The sequence below is a fragment of the Notamacropus eugenii genome, chromosome 7, assembly GCF_028372415.1.
Source record: "Notamacropus eugenii isolate mMacEug1 chromosome 7, mMacEug1.pri_v2, whole genome shotgun sequence".
In the NCBI taxonomy this organism is placed as follows: Eukaryota; Metazoa; Chordata; class Mammalia; order Diprotodontia; family Macropodidae; genus Notamacropus; species Notamacropus eugenii.
This window is the reverse complement of record NC_092878.1, coordinates 49,143,904-49,162,509: the sequence shown is the minus strand read 5'-3', so window position 1 is coordinate 49,162,509 and position 18,606 is coordinate 49,143,904. Positions and strand designations below refer to the sequence as shown.

The following is an 18,606-nucleotide window of genomic DNA, read 5'->3' as shown; positions in this document are numbered from 1 at the left end:
TTAAAGGACTATTGGGAAAGACTTCATGTAGAAGGTGGGAGTTTAACCAAAACTTGAAAGAAGCTAGGAGGCAGAGATGAGGAGAGGGAAAATTCTAGGCACATGGGACAGTCAGTGGAAAGGTAAGGAGTAAGGAGATGAAGAGGGAGAAGTAGCAAGGAGGTCTCTGTCCCTGGATTACAGAAAATATGGAAGAGAGTAAGGTATAAGAACACAGGAAAGGTAGCAAGGAGCCAGGTTAATGAAGGCCTTTAAAAAACCAAATAGAAGTCAGAAAAATGGTGTAGAGTATGTATCTCTGAAGAAGCCATAGGGGATCCATGGCAGAGGGTGATTATGCTATGCTATGCTGCCTTTCACACGCAAAATCAGGTTTCTCCCACCACCAAAACCCACTCAGATGGATGGGATTTCTACTAGCCAGAGGGACTAGGGACCCTACTTCTTTGCCAAATCACGCTGTCCCATATGGCAGCATCTTTCCTGGGACAGCTGTTGGGTTGTGGCAATGACCTATTTCTATAACACTTATACTTAGAGGGGTGTAATCTACAACATGTTGGTGGCTACATCTTTCAAGGCCAGACTGCTGAAATGAACTGCATAATCACCAGGGTGATTCCCATTGCCCCTAGAGGCTCCCTCCACTGAGCATCTGTCAAACCTCCACCAAGCATCTGGTCTTAAGCTAATTCTTGGGGGGACATGAAAATGGTGCCAATTTTACATGGCTTCTCTTCCCTTCAGAAATTCACCTAATGGATTGACAGGCAAATGTGTAGTCCATCAAAAGCCAGAATAAATGTTTCAGTTGAATGGATTATTTTGGCCTGGTTCTTACTCTGGTTTCCATGAATGTGTTTTAAATATATATTATATTTCAATATAATTGGTTTCATTTGTAATCCTGTGTATTTTTTATGCAATTAAAAACATTATTTGGAGAAGAGGTCCATAGACTTCACAAGACTGCCAATATTATGACACAAAATATGTTTTTTAAAATAATATTTTATTTTTCCCCATTTACATGTAAAAATAATTTTTAGCATTCATTTTTTTAATTTTGAATTCAACATTTTTTCCTCGCTCATCTTCCCTCTCCCTAAGAGAGTAATTTGATACAGATTTTATATATATATATATATATATGCAATCGTGTAAGATATATTTCCATACTAATCATGTTGTAGAAGAAACAGACCAAAAGAAAAGAAAATGAAAAAAAAAGAGTGAAAATAGTGTGATTCAATCTGTATTCAGACTCCATCACTTCCTTCTCCCAATATGGATAGCATTTTTCATCCTGAATCCTTTGGAATTGTCTTGGATTGTGACATAAAAGATGTTAAGAACACCTAGACGTGTACCTCAAAACTCTATCTACCTGTGACTTGTCTTACACAAACTGAGGCAACCACCTCTCTTGTTCCTATGGCCCCTCTCATTCTTTCTCTCCACTTCTCCAGGACCCCACTGAGGCCAGTTTTGCCCCAGAACAACTTCAAGAGGAGAAAGTGGAGAAGTAGACTAGGGAGAGGAAAAGACTGCCTTTCCTTCAGAAACAAGAAGTTCTAAGCCTTGGAGACGACTGGGAAAGCTGGCCTGAGCAGGTATGAGTAACAGGGCATGAGACAAAAGCTTTCTGGGAGCAAGCAAGAATCTCACACAGGGTCATCATTCCTTTCCTAAACACAGGTTCAGGCAATTAAAAAAAAAAGTAGGTGTAACTACATTTCCTAGAGTTATGCAAAAGGTGAGGCAAGGAGATGATGAAGTTAAAAGGTTGGTGATTCCAGCATCAGTAGGCAGGGCTCGTACCATTAACTCACTGTCCTTTTGACCTCATACACCCTGTGAGAGTGTGATCAATGCTTCAGATTAAAGTTCAGCACTGTAGAACTACCAATGGTGCAGAAGATACTGCTTTGTAGGGTATGTTAATACTGTTGACCTAAGCATAGTTGAAAACAATGGATATGCTTATAACATCACCTCTTCAAAATATATTCCATGAAATGTCATTCACGTTTCCAGATATTGAAGACAGTGTTACACCTGATGAAAAAAAAACTCAGCCTTTGAGTTGAAAATATCAGAAACTCCGCTGATTGTTGCATAAAATATTTTTAATCTGGGAAAGTGATTCTAAGAAAAAAGCTCTGGACTAGAAGTAAAAAGACCTGGGTTCAAATTCCAGGTCTGCTGCTTATTATTACCAATGTATTATTTGGGCAGCTAGGTGGCCCAGTGGATAGAGTACCAGGCATGGAGTCAGGAAGACCCAAGTTAAAATCTGGTCTCAGACTCTTACTAGCTGTGTAATCCTTGGCAAGTCATTTAACCCTGTTGCCTCAGTTTCTTCATATGTAAAATGAGCTGGAGAAGGAAATGACAAAACACTTCAGTATCTTTGCCAAGAAAACCCCAAAATGAGGTTTCTTATGATTAAAAGGATTCACCACCAACAATCTATTTGGGCAAGTCACCTAACTTTGGGGCTCAGTTTCATCTGTAAAATAGTGGGATTAGACAATGTATTTCTAAGATGCCTTCTAGTTCTAAAAATATAACCTCTTCTTGGGGGGGAGAAGAAAATTAGACCTCTAGTTAGTAAAGTAGATTACTGAATATGAATTCAAAAGAAAACTAATCCTGAGCAGTAGAATAGTGGGGTCTTTAGAGAGTTTGGCAGAGCACTTACCAAGAAGATACTGGGGTGAGGGGAGAATGAGTACACCATCAGAAGGCAAAGAACTTTAGGGACCTGGAGTACCAAAGTATAAGTCGGCCTGGTCACCTATGTTCCTGACATCTATCTCATTACCATTGTATTCTATATTCACATATGCACTTTTCCCGCAAATGTGTGAGTTAGGGGACAGTAAACTCTATCAGGGATAGGGAACCTGCAGACCTTCTAGGTCCTTGGGTACAGCCTTTTGACCAAGTCCAAGTTTTACAGAATAAATCCTTTTATTAAGGGGTTAGGTTAGGCTAACTTAGGCTAGATTAATGAGAAGAATATTAAGTAACTGCTATTTTCTACCATGTGCTTTGAGTCAATTGTGTCTACTGGCTTGAGAGGCTAGGTGACACAGCAGATAGACCTGGAGTGAGGAAGACCTGAGTTCAAATTTGTCCTCAAGACCCTTACTAACTGTATGACCCTGGGTAAAGAGTCACTTAACCTTTTTTTGCCTCAGTTTCCTCATCTGTAAAATGAGCTGGAGAAGGAAATGGCAAATCACTCCAGTATCTTTGCCAAGAAAATCTCAAATGGGGTCACCAAGAGCTGGACAGGCCTGAATAATGACGACACATGGGGAATTGTGAACTACAATTTTAAGAGCATGGACCCGCAGAGTACTTTGGAAGGTTGTTGTCCCACCCACCCCTCCAGGAACCTAACCTGTGAGCTGTGAGGGACAAATTGGAGGGGGAGGAGAGCAGAGCAGAAAGGATTTTACACGTGAAATAGAAATATTTTGTCATCCCTCTCAACATCACTTTTCCCAGCAAAGTTTATTTGACAGCTAGGAAAAAAGATCAGACATTATGTGTCTCGACTATGACTCAACTAAGCCAAAGTTGAAATGACAGGAGATATTTCAAGTTGCATGTCCTTTATAAAAACAAAAAACAGTAACAAACAACAAGTTGCCTTCTCCTATTATTCCTTTCCATACCTCTCCTCTATGCTACTGTAGACTCATAGAAAATCAGAGCTGAAAGAATCTAAGCTTCTCTAAGGCAGGAATGGTTTCCCTTTTGTCTTCAAATTGCCAGAATTTCACACAGCACCTGGAACATAGTAACTAATCTGTTGATTGCTTGATCAAGGCCCATTCCCTAATTTTACAAGGGAGAGGCAGTAAAGGGTTTATTTATTCAATAAACTTTTATTAAGTGCCTACTATGTATCAAACACTGTGCTTAAACACTGGGGATATAAAAAGAGGCAAAAGACAGCTCCTGCCTTCAAGGACCTTACAATTTAATGGGGGAACAACATACAAACCAATATACGTATATGTGTGTGTGTGTGTGTGTGTGTGTGTGTGTGTGTGTACACACACATATATATATACATATATAGGTATGTATGTGTATATATGTATGTATGTGTATATATATATATATATATATATGGTATTGGAATTGAAAGACGTTAGAGAAGGCTTCCTACTGAAGCTAGGGTTTTAGTTGCGACTTAAAGGAAACCTGGGAGGTTGATAGTCACAGTGGAGGAGGGAAAGCATTCCATAGATGGGGGTCTGCCAGAGAAAACATTCAGAGCCAAGAGATGGGAGTGTCTTGTTTATGGATTAACCAGGAAGCCAGTGTCACTGAACTGAACAGTATGTGTTAGGCAGTAAGGTATAAGACTAGAAAGACAGAAGGGGGCTAGGTTATGAAGGGTTTGGAATACCACACAGAACACTTTGTATGTGCTCCTGCAGGCAATAGGAAGCCACTGGAGTTTACTGAGTAGGAGGAAGGTGACAGAGTTGGACCTGTGGTTTAAAATCACCTTAGTGGCTGAATAAAGAATGAATTAGAGGGAGAAGAGATTTGATCCACACAGACCTACCAGCAGGCTATTGTCTACTGTAATGGAAAATACGTTACATTTTATATTACATTCTAGTGTAACAGAAAAACCCACTGAACCTGGTGTGGTAGTGCACACCTGTAAATTCCAACAACTAGAGAAGCTAAGGCTGGATCTCTTGATCTGGAGTTCTGGGCTGCAGGGGGTCATATTGATTTAGCATCCAGAAAATGATCGGGTCAGTATGATGAGTCTCTGAGGAGCAGGAGGCTACATACTAGGTTATCTAAGGAAGGATGAAGCAGCTCAGGCAGGAAGTCAAAATTTCCATGCTGATTCACAGTGAAATAGAGCAATGAGTAGCCCTTGCATTCTAGCCTGGGTGAAATGGAAGAAGGAAGGAGGAAGAAGAAGGAAGGAAGGAAGGAAGGAAGGAAGGAAGGAAGGAAGGAAGGAAGGAAGGAAGGAAGGAAGGAAGGAAGGAAGGAAGGAAGGAAGAAAGGAAGGAAGGAAGGAAGGAAGGAAGGAAGGAAGGAAGGAAGGAAGGAAGGAAGGAAGGAAGGAAGGAAGGAAGAAGGGAAAGGAAAGGAAAGGAAAGGAAAGGAAAGGAAAGGAAAGGAAAGGAAAGGAAAGGAAAGGAAAGGAAAGGAAAGGAAAGGAAAGGAAAAAGAGGAGAGGAAGGAAGAGAGAACGAGATATAGAAAGAGAAGGAAGAGAAAGAGATAGCAGGGAAGAGAGAAATAAAGAGGGGGGACAGGGAGACAGAAGGAAATGAAGGATTGGATTCACAGAAATATTCCACAGGAGAGTTCCGTTCTAAAAAGAGAACACTCCTGAGGCATGGCTGGGAATGTGAGTGGAATATAAACTCCTCAAAGGCAGGGACTGTACCAGCTTCATCCGTGGATCCCAAACTGTCTGGCACATGGGCTAACAAACAATAAATGACTATTGGTGATGCTTGCTTGATGGGGGCTTGGATCACTCTCTAAACAAAGGCAGGGAGGGGTATATGTGGCTAAAGGAGATAGTGACATTTATTTACCGTCAGTTAAACAGTTCAACCTAGAAGCTGCCAGGCAGCTCTCAGAATGTTATTCAAGACCTTTGGGACCTTCAAACAAAAAGGATGCTGGGATTTCTCCACAACCTTATTCAGTGGCAAAGAGTAAACAAGTTTGGTTTGTAAGCTAAACTCGACAGAAATAAACTCAAAGCCTTTCAGAGCTAGTCAGAGATAGTAAGGCCCTAGGACCTTGTTCATCCTAGTACCCTTTTCCCCAGATGTATCAATGCCCTGAGAATCTCCATGTTTCCTTATGATTTATCCTCTTGCATAAAGGATTGGAAAGGGAAAGGAAGGGAGAGGCCAAGCCAGCAGACCCAGTTTCCCTGGACTGCCACATGACACGTGCCATTTACATCACAGTTTTACTTCAGAAAGGAGACACTGGAGAAGGCAGCAGATGTGAGAATGGCTTGGCTCTTCTAACTCCATCTTAGCTAATGAGCTGGAAGAGCCAGAAAAGAATGACTCTTCTGGGAGGCATGCTCTTTGGTGATTTTCCCTCATCTGAGTTTCCATTTTTAATCAGGCTCAACCTTTTGGTTAGAGCAAAACTAATTAGGTCAAAAGTCATACCGAAGTGGAAAATTACTTAAGATTTCAAGTCTATTATCTTTATTCAGAGCTTGCGACTTGTTTTGGTAATGTCCAAGAGGTAGAAGTAAAATAAAGCCAGCTCTATAGGTTTAGAGGTGTAGAGAAACTAGCAGTGACCCTTCTCCACCTCTAAGATTCTGTCTTTCTAGAAAAGCTTTCTAGATTTTACATTCATTATTAATATGCCAAAAATCAAGTCCCATGGTAAGTTATCATGAGTTAAAGATATTAAGTTGCCTAGCTGAGTAAATGTAGGTGCTTCCAAAATTCAAGCAAGAAATAGAAAGTGATGGCACATGTCATGATAGAGCAGTAATTAGGGATGAAAGGGAAAAAATGAAATGAACTTCTGGAAGAAAAAGGCATATGCTGTTAAAAAAAAAATCTGGTGTTTCTTTTTCATTTCTGTTCCATAAATGAGTCACATACCAGTAATTTTTTATCTCCTTTTTTTTATAAAAGTGCTATCCCTTTATACAGAAATATAACTCTGAGGAAAGTTTAAAATGCCAGGAAGACTATGTTGCTGATAGAGGATGATGGCAGTCCTGAGACATTACTGTGTCCTAGCTGTCTGCCTTCACTTTTCTTCTGTTCAGGTTTAAGGCAGTAGGTGCCCACATTCTAAGCTTGAGCTGCATGGGGTGGGGGGGGGGGGGGGCAGGGTGGAGTGGAAGGGAGAGGAGGGACCAAATTGGATCAGTCAGTCCCTGTCTCCCTTATGAGGCCACAGCTGCAACACTTACAAAGGTTGACTCTTCAAGACATCTCCTCTCCCCAAAAGGCAACTCCTAAGTGCAGGCTATGGAGGACAGTGTTAGAGGAGTTTTCCCACACATACAAGTTACCAGCATAGTTCAGGGTAGATGAAACAAACTTGAAACAAACTCAAAGTGTAAGCCTTTATACAAACATCCGTGTGCAAGCATGTGTGAATAACTGAAATTTATAGCGTCTTAAGATTTACAAAATACATATATTATCTCATTTGCTTTAAAACATAAAAGCTCACAATCACCTTGTGAGGTAGATGCTGCCACTCATTATCCCCATATTACACATGGGGAAAATAAAGGGGAGAGAGGCGAAGAGACTTGCCCAATAGCACACAGCTAGTCAGTGTCTAAGGCAGTCTTCAGTCTGGGTCCAGAGTTCTGTACACTAGGCCATCTAGCTGCCTCACAGGACAGGATTTATGATTTCGCTCCTCTGGGATACTAGAAATCAGTCAGGCGGTCAATAGGCATTATTAATGTGCCAGTCAGACACTGGGCTAAGGCAATGAAAGCTTTTCACTGGCTCAGATCAGTACCTTTTCTGCAAGCTACAGTTTTAGAGAGAAACTCAACAACATAAAATGTTAAGTGACTTATAAGCAAGTCTAGCAATTGCCGGTAAAGGAGGTCAATGGACCCTCAGTAGCCAAAGACCCATCTGACAGATCAGCTTTTTATCCAGATGGTTACATAAGGTCCAGTGATACCAAGTAAACTGAGACTGTGCTTGGTCTGTAAGAAAAGCAAAGGGTGGGATATTATATATTTTGTTTAATCATGTTGACTTGCAAGAGGGGTTCTCCAGAATCCAGAGCAATAGGGAAAACACAGTCAACATTCTCCATAAAGTCCAATTCTAGATAATATTGCACACCAGAGAGACACAGTGTTAGGAAAAACATCTCCTGACCAGACTGGTTCACCTTCCACTCATCTTCCTTATCTCTCTCACAAAAAAGAATCACACTGAAAAGCTAAAATTAAGGAACCTAAACTCTTACAACTCTGCTATTGAGGCATATACAACTAAATCCAAATCTGATCCAGTTCCAGTGATTAACTAGACCTCTTAACCATTAATTAATCAATAATCAATCAAAATCAAGTCTAAATTTCACATCTCCAGCAGGTAGCATTTGAATTAAATCTTGAATGGAGTCATGAATTCTAAGACACAGAGATGAGGAGGAAGAGCATTCCCAGCATGGAAGATGGCTAGCACGAAAGCATAGATGAGAAATCCCTAGAGGGTCTTGTTTGAGAAACAGTAAGTAAATCAGATTGGCTGGACTATAGAACATATAGAGGGGAGTAAAGTTTAATCAGACTAGGAAAATAGAACAGGATCAAACTGTGAAGAAACTTGAATGCTAAACAAAAGAGCTTGTATTTGATCCTGGAAGAGGGAAAAGAAGGATTTTACTCATTCGGGGACAGAAGAGGAGGACGATGTGATATGGTAAGATAATTACATAGGCAAACTATATGGAGGATGAACTGATGGAATGAAGTGGGGAAATACTAAGGCAGAGAAACAAATTAGAAAACTATTACAATAGTCCAGGTGAGAGATGATGAGGGACTGAACCATGGTGGTAGCGATGGGATAGGAGGCGAGAACAGTAGCAGCCTTGACAATAGTACAGAAGTTTCAAGGGCAATGGATTGGAGGGGAGGGGAAGAGAGAAGATAATGAGTACTGTTTTTGGATATATTGAGGTTGAGTTGCCTATGGGAAATCCAATTGGAAATAACCAATAGAGAGATAGTTGATGATGCAGGCTGACTTCTGATGTCATAAGGGCAAGTATCACCATGGCGAGAACACAAAGCATTGCACTCACTCTAATCCATCTCATTCTTCGGAGGGCAGAGGAAGAGGTTGCTGGTACTTAGAGTCAGAGGAACAAAATGAGGAAGAGAGAAGACAATATACTTTGTTAACAAAGGTTTGTTTTTGGAGATATAATAATATAGTAATGATGCATTATTAGCCAAATAAAAAAATTTTCTGATCATCCAAAAGAAATATTTGATTATTCTGGCTATTCGTGCTACTCAAACTTAAGCTTATCTGCAGAGATTCAAATTTGGGGATAAAACAAAGTTAAAAAGAGTAGTAAAAGGCAATTTAAAAATTAGACACTTCTCAAAACGTAAGCAGAATTCATCTTTTGGATCTCAAGTAGAACACTTGGGTGGCTTTTAATCATTTGGAAACTACATAATTTAAAAAAACTTACTTCAAAACACACCTCAGATGTGGTGTGTTACCTATTATTAACTTTTCTCTAATAGCCAAGAATTTACTGAGAGGAGATTGTTTAAGTTTCTAGTCACTGCCCTGCTACTAATTTGTCCTGCTATCCTGGACAAAAACCTTGCATTTCTTTGGACCTCCGTTTTCTCATCCATAAGTTGAGAAAGTTGATGCTTAAGGTTCCTTCTATGTTTAGGGAAAGGAAAGAGATTATGAGAACCTTCAGATTTTTAACTAGACCACTTTTCACAGAGTATATTCCATTGTTATCTTGCCAAAAAAAAATCTCAGCTTGGGTTCCTCAGAAATGAATCATTTTCCCTTTGTATCCCAGTCCTGATAAAAGATAATATTATTCCTTAAAGTCTCCTCTGTTGAGGAAATGGGGAGTTCTCTAAATCAATAAAATTATGAGTCCAGTCTTTCATATGCAAATGTGTGTATATCTCCATATCCACACGCATGTATGTGTATGTGTATGTATATATAGCACAATAGAAAGAGTTGTCATTTTATTTATAACCAGTGGACCAGGGTTCAAACACTAGCTCTTATGAGTAATCAATCTGTCCATGTAACTTGGTAAAAATCTCTTCTCTGAGCCTCAATTTCCTCATCTGTAAAATAAGGCTAAATAATCTCCAAGACATCTCCCCAATGCAAATTTTTAATCTAGTGATTAGCACTAAAATAGAATCATTACTAGCTAGGGCTGTTGGGGCAGATGGAATAGTTCATAGAAATATACATGAATTCTAGAGGGAACCTTAGAGGCGTCTTGTCTGACTCCTTCATGCTGTCATAGATCTAGAAGCAGATCTGAGGTTCTGTCTAGACCTCAGAAACAACCAAAGATGTTGGTGTTAAGGTACTTTCCAGGGTCACATAAATTGTATCAGAGGTGGGATTTGAACTCAGGTCCTCTGAGACCAGTTGCCTTCCTCCTTCCAATATTTTACCATCCTATGTACTAAAATTGCCCTTCTTTCCTACATACCCTGGACAGAGATTTATGGTAGAAAGTGTGTGAACTTAGAGCTCTCTCTCTCTCTCTCTCTCTCTCACGCACACACACACGTCTTTTTTTTTTTCCACTTAGAGATCTTAATAGGAATATTAACCATTTGTTCCAGGGTGAATTAATTCCTGGTTTTCTAGAATTTTTGCAAAATTTCCCATTCCCCTCAGATCATCAAATAGCCAAACCCATTGCTATATTAATGGTCCCTAATTGAAGCAATTTTTTAAATTCTAATGCTTAGATTGGTCAGGACCCTAACATGTAGGAAAGGAGACAAGAGGACTTAAATATCATCCATGAGAGATTCAAAATGAATTGGGGAGGGACATATTAAACACCAGTAAAGAAAGCCCACTACCCACCCCAGAGCACCAAAAGTTATTGCTGGACTGTTATCAAGGTATGTCACCGGTTGTGACACCACAAATGTAGCAGGGACTTTGTCATAAAGGAAGGCAGACTTAAGTACAAGTACAAGTATTTTGTTTTAATTTCTTTTCAAAGGAAAAGAAGCTTGAACTGTCCAGATATTAAGGGGAAAGAACATTTGTGACTGAATTCAGGACTTCTGACAGTTTACTTTATCAGATGAGAAAAACTATGAAGGTGAGTCTTTAAATCTCATTGGAAAGTTGCTCCAGGACTTCCTACAGTCAAGGTTGGTATTTTATTTTCAGTGCCTGGCCTCCCACCTCTTCTCTCTCTTCAGAACCTTTAACATGAAGCACAGGCATAGCCTTCCCCATAGACACACATTACTCTCATTTCTCAATCTCTTCTGTCACAGAAGAAAGCAATTTGGTGAACTTCATGTATTACTCCTTCTAGGAGTATTTGTGTATTTAAGGAGGTGTGGCAGAAAGACCATGAAATGAATAGCTCTGGGTATAGAAGGATATTTTGCAGAAACTGGGAAGAGTCTTCCTTGTATCCTTCAGAAATTATGCCATAGGCACCTTCTTTGTCTATATATAAGGATAGCTCATGAAAAATACCAAGAAAAATGTAAAGGGACAAAATCAAGCCATGAGGGATGGAAACCAGACTTTGGGGGTTGGATCAAGAAAACAGTACTTTTACGAATTTTAATCATATTTCAGTCGTGATCTTAAATAATGAATCTGTCACTTTACAGAAAGAAAGGAAAACAGTTGTTTTTTCTAATGTTTCAAAGAGTTTAGATGCTGAGAGAGAAAAACCCACTCCCTGAGAAAGGGATCTAAGATTAAGGCAAGTATTAAAGGTGATTAATGGGCATCATCAGTATCATCAAAATTCTATTTAAGTGAGTAAACTATCTTCTTACTAACAGATTGGTTACCATAATTAAGATCGCAAGAAAACTTGGATGAAAGCACAACATATGAAACAAAAAGGGGGCGGGGAATTGGCAGGGTAAAAGAGCCACAAAATAAAACTTGTTGATACCTAAATGATAATCAAGAAGAATCTCACATAACGTTGAGGTCATGAAAAAAATCTGTTTGTGATTAAAAGGAAAGTGGATCTATTCCCGAAAGAGAGTAGTGTCATCACTAGCAAAAGTGACCAATTCTAAGAATCTTAGATCAGTGGAGTCAAACTCCAGTGGAAACAGAGCTACCACACAGAAGGGTCCCTGCTGGCTCCATGTTGACTTAGAAAACCATATGTTGGTATGTCGTCCTGTAGTTTTATTTTATTAAATATTTCCCAGTTACATTTTAATCTTGTTCCATTACTTAGGAGTACTTGACACCTCTGTCTTAGATGAGGAAAAATGTTTGTTGTCTGTGCTACCTTCCCTTCCAATCCCCATTCCTCGTAATTCTACCATTCTCCACACGTCCAGAGCCCTCATAAAATCTGAGATTTGAAAAGAACCTGAGTTCAGCCTCTTTCCCAATGCAGGAATCCTTTCTATGATATCACTGACAGTCAGGTTTTGTTGAACACTTCCAGCTTAATACCTGATGAGGTATCCTGCTCCACTGATGGGAAAATTTTGATCATTAGACAGTTATTATTCTCAACTGAACAATTCCCCTTGTGATTCCTACTGATGGTTCCCAGGTAAGCTCCCTCAAGCATCTCTGGAATGATAATACTCCCCCCCATAACCCCCTAAATTCTTCTCCTCTGCAGACTCAGTCCTGCTGCCTCAACCTCTCCTCATGTCCATTCCCTTCACCCTCTTAATCACTTCCCTTCAGATGAAGCATTCCTCACCTGTATGTCATGAATCCCTTTGGCAGTCTGGTGAAGCTTATGTATGGTACCCTTTCACAGAATAATGTTTTTAAATAACTAAAGGAAATGTTAATTTTCAGTTAGAGGTTAGTGAGAATAAAGGTATCATCTGTTTTTCCCATTCAAGTTCATGGAACCCTGAAATCTATCCAAAGATACTTGGAATCAATCCAAGGACACTGAAATCTGGAGTCTGTGGATCCCAAGTTAAGAAGAACCCTTGCTCTAGACAACTCTAGTTTGACAATGTTCCCCTTTAAAATATTGTCATCTAAAAGTGACCGTAGTGCTCCAGGTAATTCTAACCAATATTAGCAAGGTATCCTGTGTATTGTCTGCAGTTATGAGGTAAAAATATTTTGTCTTGAGCTCTATGTTCTCTCATTTCTTCATACTATCCCTACCTTCAGTATTTCTAGCTCATATCCTTGCCATGCAGGTGTCCAGTGTTGTGTCCTTGACCTCTCTTGATCTGAACATTCCATTTTGGTTAATGCTATTAGGAAACTCAGAAGAGCCATGGGGGATGGGAGCAGAAACAGCCATTTGCAATGATAAAGTATGACAGCCATTAATTCCACCCAGACTGTGGCTGCATACAGTCGTGTCATTTAAACAAAGGAGGCAAGGCGATCGTTACTGGTATATCTGAGATATGCTTCCTTACGATTGTGTTGTCTCATGTCCAGCATGAAAAGAGGCAAAGGAGTTGTCAGGTAGGTTTTCAAAGCAACACTTTTGCAGTGGTTTAGGGTCCCTACTTTGCATTTTTCTTCCTCAGTATGTCAGTATACCCTCCTGGGACATCCCCCATTCTGGGGAGGGAATCAGCTATGTCTCTTAACTAAGCCCTGAGGGCATCTCACACAATCTCAGAATATCAGAATTGGAAGAGACTTCAGAGGCCCTCTAGTTCAAGCCAAGCAAGATCATCATAAAACAGCATCACTAGAAAGCGGTCATGCTCATTCAGCCTTTCCTTAAAATCTGGGAAGAGTCATGTAATTGTATTTCTTCAGACTTGGGCAGTCAATTTGTGCTTAATAAATGCTTGTTTATTTGTTAGTATGGGATGATTCCAAGCCTTCTGGCTCAGTCAAAGCTAAAGATATTCTGAAAACAACATCCACTCTTAAGGTTTACTAGGAAATACTAGGAAGAGGGAAAAAACATAGCTTATTACTTCCATTAGCTTTCACAGCAGCCACATCACATTATTGATTCATTTCAAGTAATCAACTAAGATTTGTAATTTTAGTTTTTACACAGACTACTAGTACTGTAAAGCCTGGTCTTACCTGCACAACTAATTTTTCTTAACTTTGATATAGAAATTTGTATTTAAATTTATTATATTTTCTCTTCATCCACTAAAGTCCTCCTTCTTCATCACAGAATGGAGGTGAATCCCTAGGCTTTTGACGGCTAAGCCATGGAGCATAAACTCTGTCTGCCTCCACCTACCAAGTTGGAAAGGTCTTGAAGTGTGGGCCTGATGATATATCTGTTGTCTAAGGAACAGCCTAGCTAAACTCAGAGAGGCCTGTCACTAAGTTAGCAGGCAGGGAGATGACTTTTGGCCACAAGCAATACTCCAAGACCATCTACTAAATTACTAGAGGGGTTGCCATTTCTATCACTGGGAGGAATTCCCACAGCCATGAAACACAGATGCTTGAAGTATTCACGTAAGATTTTCATCTTGTTCATTTCTACCTATAGTTCTAGCCTGGAGATAGATCTCTATTTGGGTTTAGGTCATTAGCTCATTAACTATCCTTCCCATTGTGTAATCTCAAAACTTGATAGCTGATCACCCTTGTGGTTCCTTCTTTCTCTTAAGATATTTCCTTTCTCCCTTGCCCAAACTAGACCAGTTTACGTCCCTTTTGCTCTGGTACTTGTTCTCTTGATAGGGAACAGCTACTAATTTGACAAAAAGTCTTAAGGAATTAGGTACTGGAGAGTATAGGTAACAAAAAATATATATGTATCATACCTTCTGGTCAACATGGATATTTTAACAGGTCCGGACTTCTGGAAAACAGTACTTTAACTAAAGGGATGACTTTAATTATGTAAATTTCAGGCACTGAGTCAGGGCAGTGAAGGAGTATATATTTGGGAGCCAACAAACTCTCAAATTACCCAAGGTAGGTGACTGCCTGATCTTTTTCAGGCTTATAGGTTCCAACCCTGACCACCACAAAGCACAACAGTATCCAAAAGTACTGGCTTCCCCTATTAGGACCAGGCATTTCCCACCCTGGTCCCTTTTTCCAAAATGATCCCATCCATCTGACCACAGACACCTTGAGAACTTATACCCCATCCTCACTAGGATTGAACAGTGGCTCAAGGTTAACACCAAGTCTAGAAAGGTAGTTAAAGGATAGGTTGGGAAAGGAGACATCAGATATACCCTGATGTAGAAACTAATTCCCACAATTCAGTAGAAGGAAAGAAGAAATTTGATTTACTTTTGTCAAGTTTACTGATCAAGACCTAATCAGAAGAGACAAGTTGTAAGTTTTACATTAAAGATCTATTTTGAAATGTCCCCAGAGTTTATCACCTTAAAACTAACTTAAATACAAATGCACTGAGATAAAATACTTTCAATTTCTCAGGTGGTACAGAGGTGAACTCCATTCTGTAGTAAGCATAGTCAAAAGCTGGATTTATTCATAAACTAAGAGGAATCGGAATCGATTCTGTCTAAAGAGCCAGAAGGAATAGGTCCAAGCTCCAAGGGGAGAGAAAAGAAAATTAAGACAGAGAGAGGCATACTCAAAGAGAGATTTCTGGAAGAAGAGGTGACTCTTAAAACTTTTTTTTCTTTGTATATGGAGAGGACATAATCCAGGGCTTTGTCATGTAAGGTAAGGAAGGACAGGAAGAGGAGGAATATGTCATATTTCAAAAAAAGAGAGAGAATGTAATATATGTCATTCTTTCAGTGAGGGAGTTCTTGAAATCAAGAAGCAGGTAGAGTTTTAAGGATGAATCCAGTAAAACAGGAGATTGAAAAGGACTCTGAAGAAAGAGGGGTGTGTCTATTAACCACAAATAATACTTAAACACCACTCCTAATGAAAATTTCTGTTCCTACAGGCTGATGAAAGTTTCTGCATAGTCAAGCGGTTCCCAAACATAATCCATATAATCACTAGTAGATATTTCTGGAATATATTTGTGCTTCCAAAAGGCTCTTAATTGACATTTCGGGATGATGTTAAATATTCAGCATGAAATCACATATTTGACACAGAAGACCATCTTGTAGACACAATAACAATAGTTCTCAGTGTGATGAAAGGTAGGAAATAAAGGCCCAGAGGGGCTGAAAATTCAATCTCAGAGAAAATGAAATTCAGAGATGGTGGAAAGGTGAGTTGTCTAATTCAGCTAAATCAAAATTCCAAATGGATTTAAGTCCAAAGAGAATATGGATGAGTTATGGTTGATGCTTTCCTAATGAAAGGTGGTGTTTCAAAAGGGCAAGGTATGTAACCTTCTGTATCCTAACACTCATACCTAAAAAGGTACCAAGTGGCTTTGTACTTCAGAGAGACAACTTGGCAATCGGTCTAATGGAGAGAATTGTGTCAAGGAGACACCATGGTCTTCAGAAGAAAGAGCACAGGTACAAATTTGAGGATTCTTAACAGAGAGAACAGGAAGAGTAGATTCAAATAATGAAAGCACCCAAAGAAGAACTGGTGGGTGAGAGTTTTCAGGAGCATTCAATACCTTCCAAAGGTCTAAGGAATAAATAGCTCTTTTAATTGATGAATTGGAAACATTTATTCTGCTACTGGAGAGAGAGACAAATGAGATCAAAAGTATTCCAAAAAGAGGTAGGTGAAATGTTTTTCAGAAGGAAGAGAGATGAATATGACACAATAAGGAGGACAAGATGGAATTTAAATAATGAGACCATCTAGGAGTCTTAGATATAGAGCTTCCAAGATTTAGAGATTGGACTAAAAAAGTGAAACAAATGCAAACCAAAGATATTCCAGGAAAGAGGTAGGTGTGTATGTCTTTCAGGAAGAGAAAAGGATATGATTTTTTTTAAAAGGAAGAGGCAAGGATGGAAGGAAAGGAAAAAGGAGATAAGCATTTATTGAACTTCCACTGTGTGACAGGTACTCTGCTAAGTGCTTTGCAAATATCTCATTTGATCCTCACAACAACCTTAAGAGGTAGGTGCTATTATAGTCCTCATTTGACAGTTGAGGAAACTGAGGCAGACAGTAATTTGCTTAAAGTCACAGCTAGTATGTGTGTGTACTCACATATATATATGTATTTACACATACATACATACATTTGCACATATATGTATGTCTGAGGTTGGATTTGAACTTGTCTTCCTGACTTTAGGCTCAGAGCCCTATCTACTTGTGCAACCTAGCTGCCACTAACTGGAGGCTCTCACCACTGTATCACTTAGCTGGATTGGAGATGAGAAAACTAGCTATTGCTTTAAGGTTGGCAAAGTATTTCACATACATTATTCCCATTTGATTTTCACTATCCCACTGTAGAGGGAGGCTGGGTAGGAACTACTGGTATTGTCTCCCTTTTATAGATGAGGAAAATAAGGCTCAGAAATTGTCACTTGTTCAAAAAAAGACATAGAAGGATTCATAGGTCAAGATCTCTGGAAAGGGACCTCAGAGGCCATCTAGTGGAACCCACTCATTTTACAGATGAGGAAATATGCCAAGGGGGAAGGTAAAGTTGCCTTTCCCAAGGTCAAAGTAAGTATCAAACATACATTTGAACCCAGGTTCTCGGACTCAAAAGTCAGTGCTTTTTCCCTTGTACTCACTTCAAACTCAAGTCTACTTTGACTCCAATGTTAGCATTTTTTTCCCATCAGACCATAGTTCCTGAGAAGACAAGAAGAAAACTTTTTTTGAGTAAAAATGGAATAAATGTTATACCCTCCATACAAGCAAGGAAGTTGAGGTAAGCTTTCTTGAGTTGGTTTGGATTGCTTTTCATTTGTTTTGATGTCAGATGTCCACCAGAGTAAAATTCAGAAATACTACCATTATGTCTAGACAGACAAAATACTGTCAAGTTGGTGGAAGTGAAAACGTTGATTTGGGAAGTGGTCACCTTCAAGAAATGAATGAAAAGGAATCAGTGAACACATTCACATCTGAAAAGAAAAGGCAATTACTGGTCTTCCTCTGGAAGAGAAAGTAGAAGGTAGGTGATTAAAAATTTTAGAAAATGATCATTTTAAAGTAAAAGAAAATTTATTATCTATTTCTCAAATTCCCCCAACAACCTTCTCTTTTCTGTTGATTTAAATAATTTACAAAGTGATTTTTTTCTCTTTCAGATTAAAATACAACATTTTCAGCAAAAAAAAAAATGTCCTTCAAAGCTACTGTAATTAACACAAGATCTTTTCATCTCTATATCTCCAAATGAAATCTGAAAAACTAAAAAGACATATCCCCAAGATACTCCTGACTCTTTCCTTCTCACATCTGTTCAAGTGTTTTGTTATCAACACTCAAAGTAAAGGGGCAGAACAGAAAATCATATTTCAGCATATCCCCCTACAGGCTTCTACACCAAGAAACTAAGAGATGAAAAGAAATCAACACGAATACTTTGAGTAATGCAAGCACAAAACACACAATAAAGAACTCACACCATCTCAAATAGGGTTGTTCTTACATAGTTTGGTCATTTTGAATGAAGTTCTGAGAAACATACTCTGTCACCACTGGAGAAAGATGGAGTAGGGTAGGATGGGATGGGGGGTAGTAAGGATCTTCTTTTTCTTACCATTAAGGTCTTAGAAAGGTGTCCATCAAATATTATTTTTACCTTTGGCTGCATTTAATAGTGCTAGCTGAACATATCAGATGTTTTTTATACTATAGTATTGCCAATAGCACTTGTTCTTTATAAAAATTCACAAAATTGACCCTAGGGTAAAATTAGAATTCAGTCTGAAGCTTCTCTAATGACCATAATTCATTATCAGCTGGAATGTCTTTCCATTTTTAAAGAATAGGTTGATTATACTATTCCAACTAAATGACATCTTATTCCCCTCATCATAAGGAT

The 18,606-nt window shown here is 39.1% G+C and overlaps 1 protein-coding gene and 2 long non-coding RNA genes across 8 annotated transcripts in view; 2 read left to right on the top strand and 1 right to left on the bottom strand.

Moving 5' to 3' along the window:
* The window catches only part of AKAP6 (A-kinase anchoring protein 6), a 673,781-nt gene that overhangs the window by 637,430 nt on the left and 17,745 nt on the right, over positions 1-18,606 (bottom strand). The gene's annotated exons all lie outside the window — the stretch shown is intronic.
* On the top strand, positions 1,402-18,195 carry LOC140514862 (uncharacterized). Of its 5 annotated transcripts, none has more exons than XR_011970755.1 (8): positions 1,402-1,613; positions 8,121-8,261; positions 8,868-8,943; positions 10,780-10,881; positions 17,102-17,273; positions 17,396-17,484; positions 17,580-17,730; positions 17,867-18,195. It is a non-coding gene; the product is annotated as an uncharacterized lncRNA (long non-coding RNA). The 5 variants fall into 5 exon arrangements; XR_011970756.1 differs by lacking the exon at positions 17,102-17,273 and adding an exon at positions 12,166-12,327; XR_011970753.1 differs by lacking the exon at positions 17,102-17,273 and having other exon boundaries at positions 1,410-1,613; positions 8,124-8,261.
* Positions 12,334-17,093, top strand: LOC140514863 (uncharacterized). 2 transcript variants are annotated; one of them, XR_011970757.1, is made up of 3 exons: positions 12,334-13,220; positions 13,900-14,192; positions 14,532-17,093. It is a non-coding gene; the product is annotated as an uncharacterized lncRNA (long non-coding RNA). The 2 variants fall into 2 exon arrangements; XR_011970758.1 differs by having other exon boundaries at positions 12,334-14,192; positions 14,532-14,657; positions 15,619-17,093.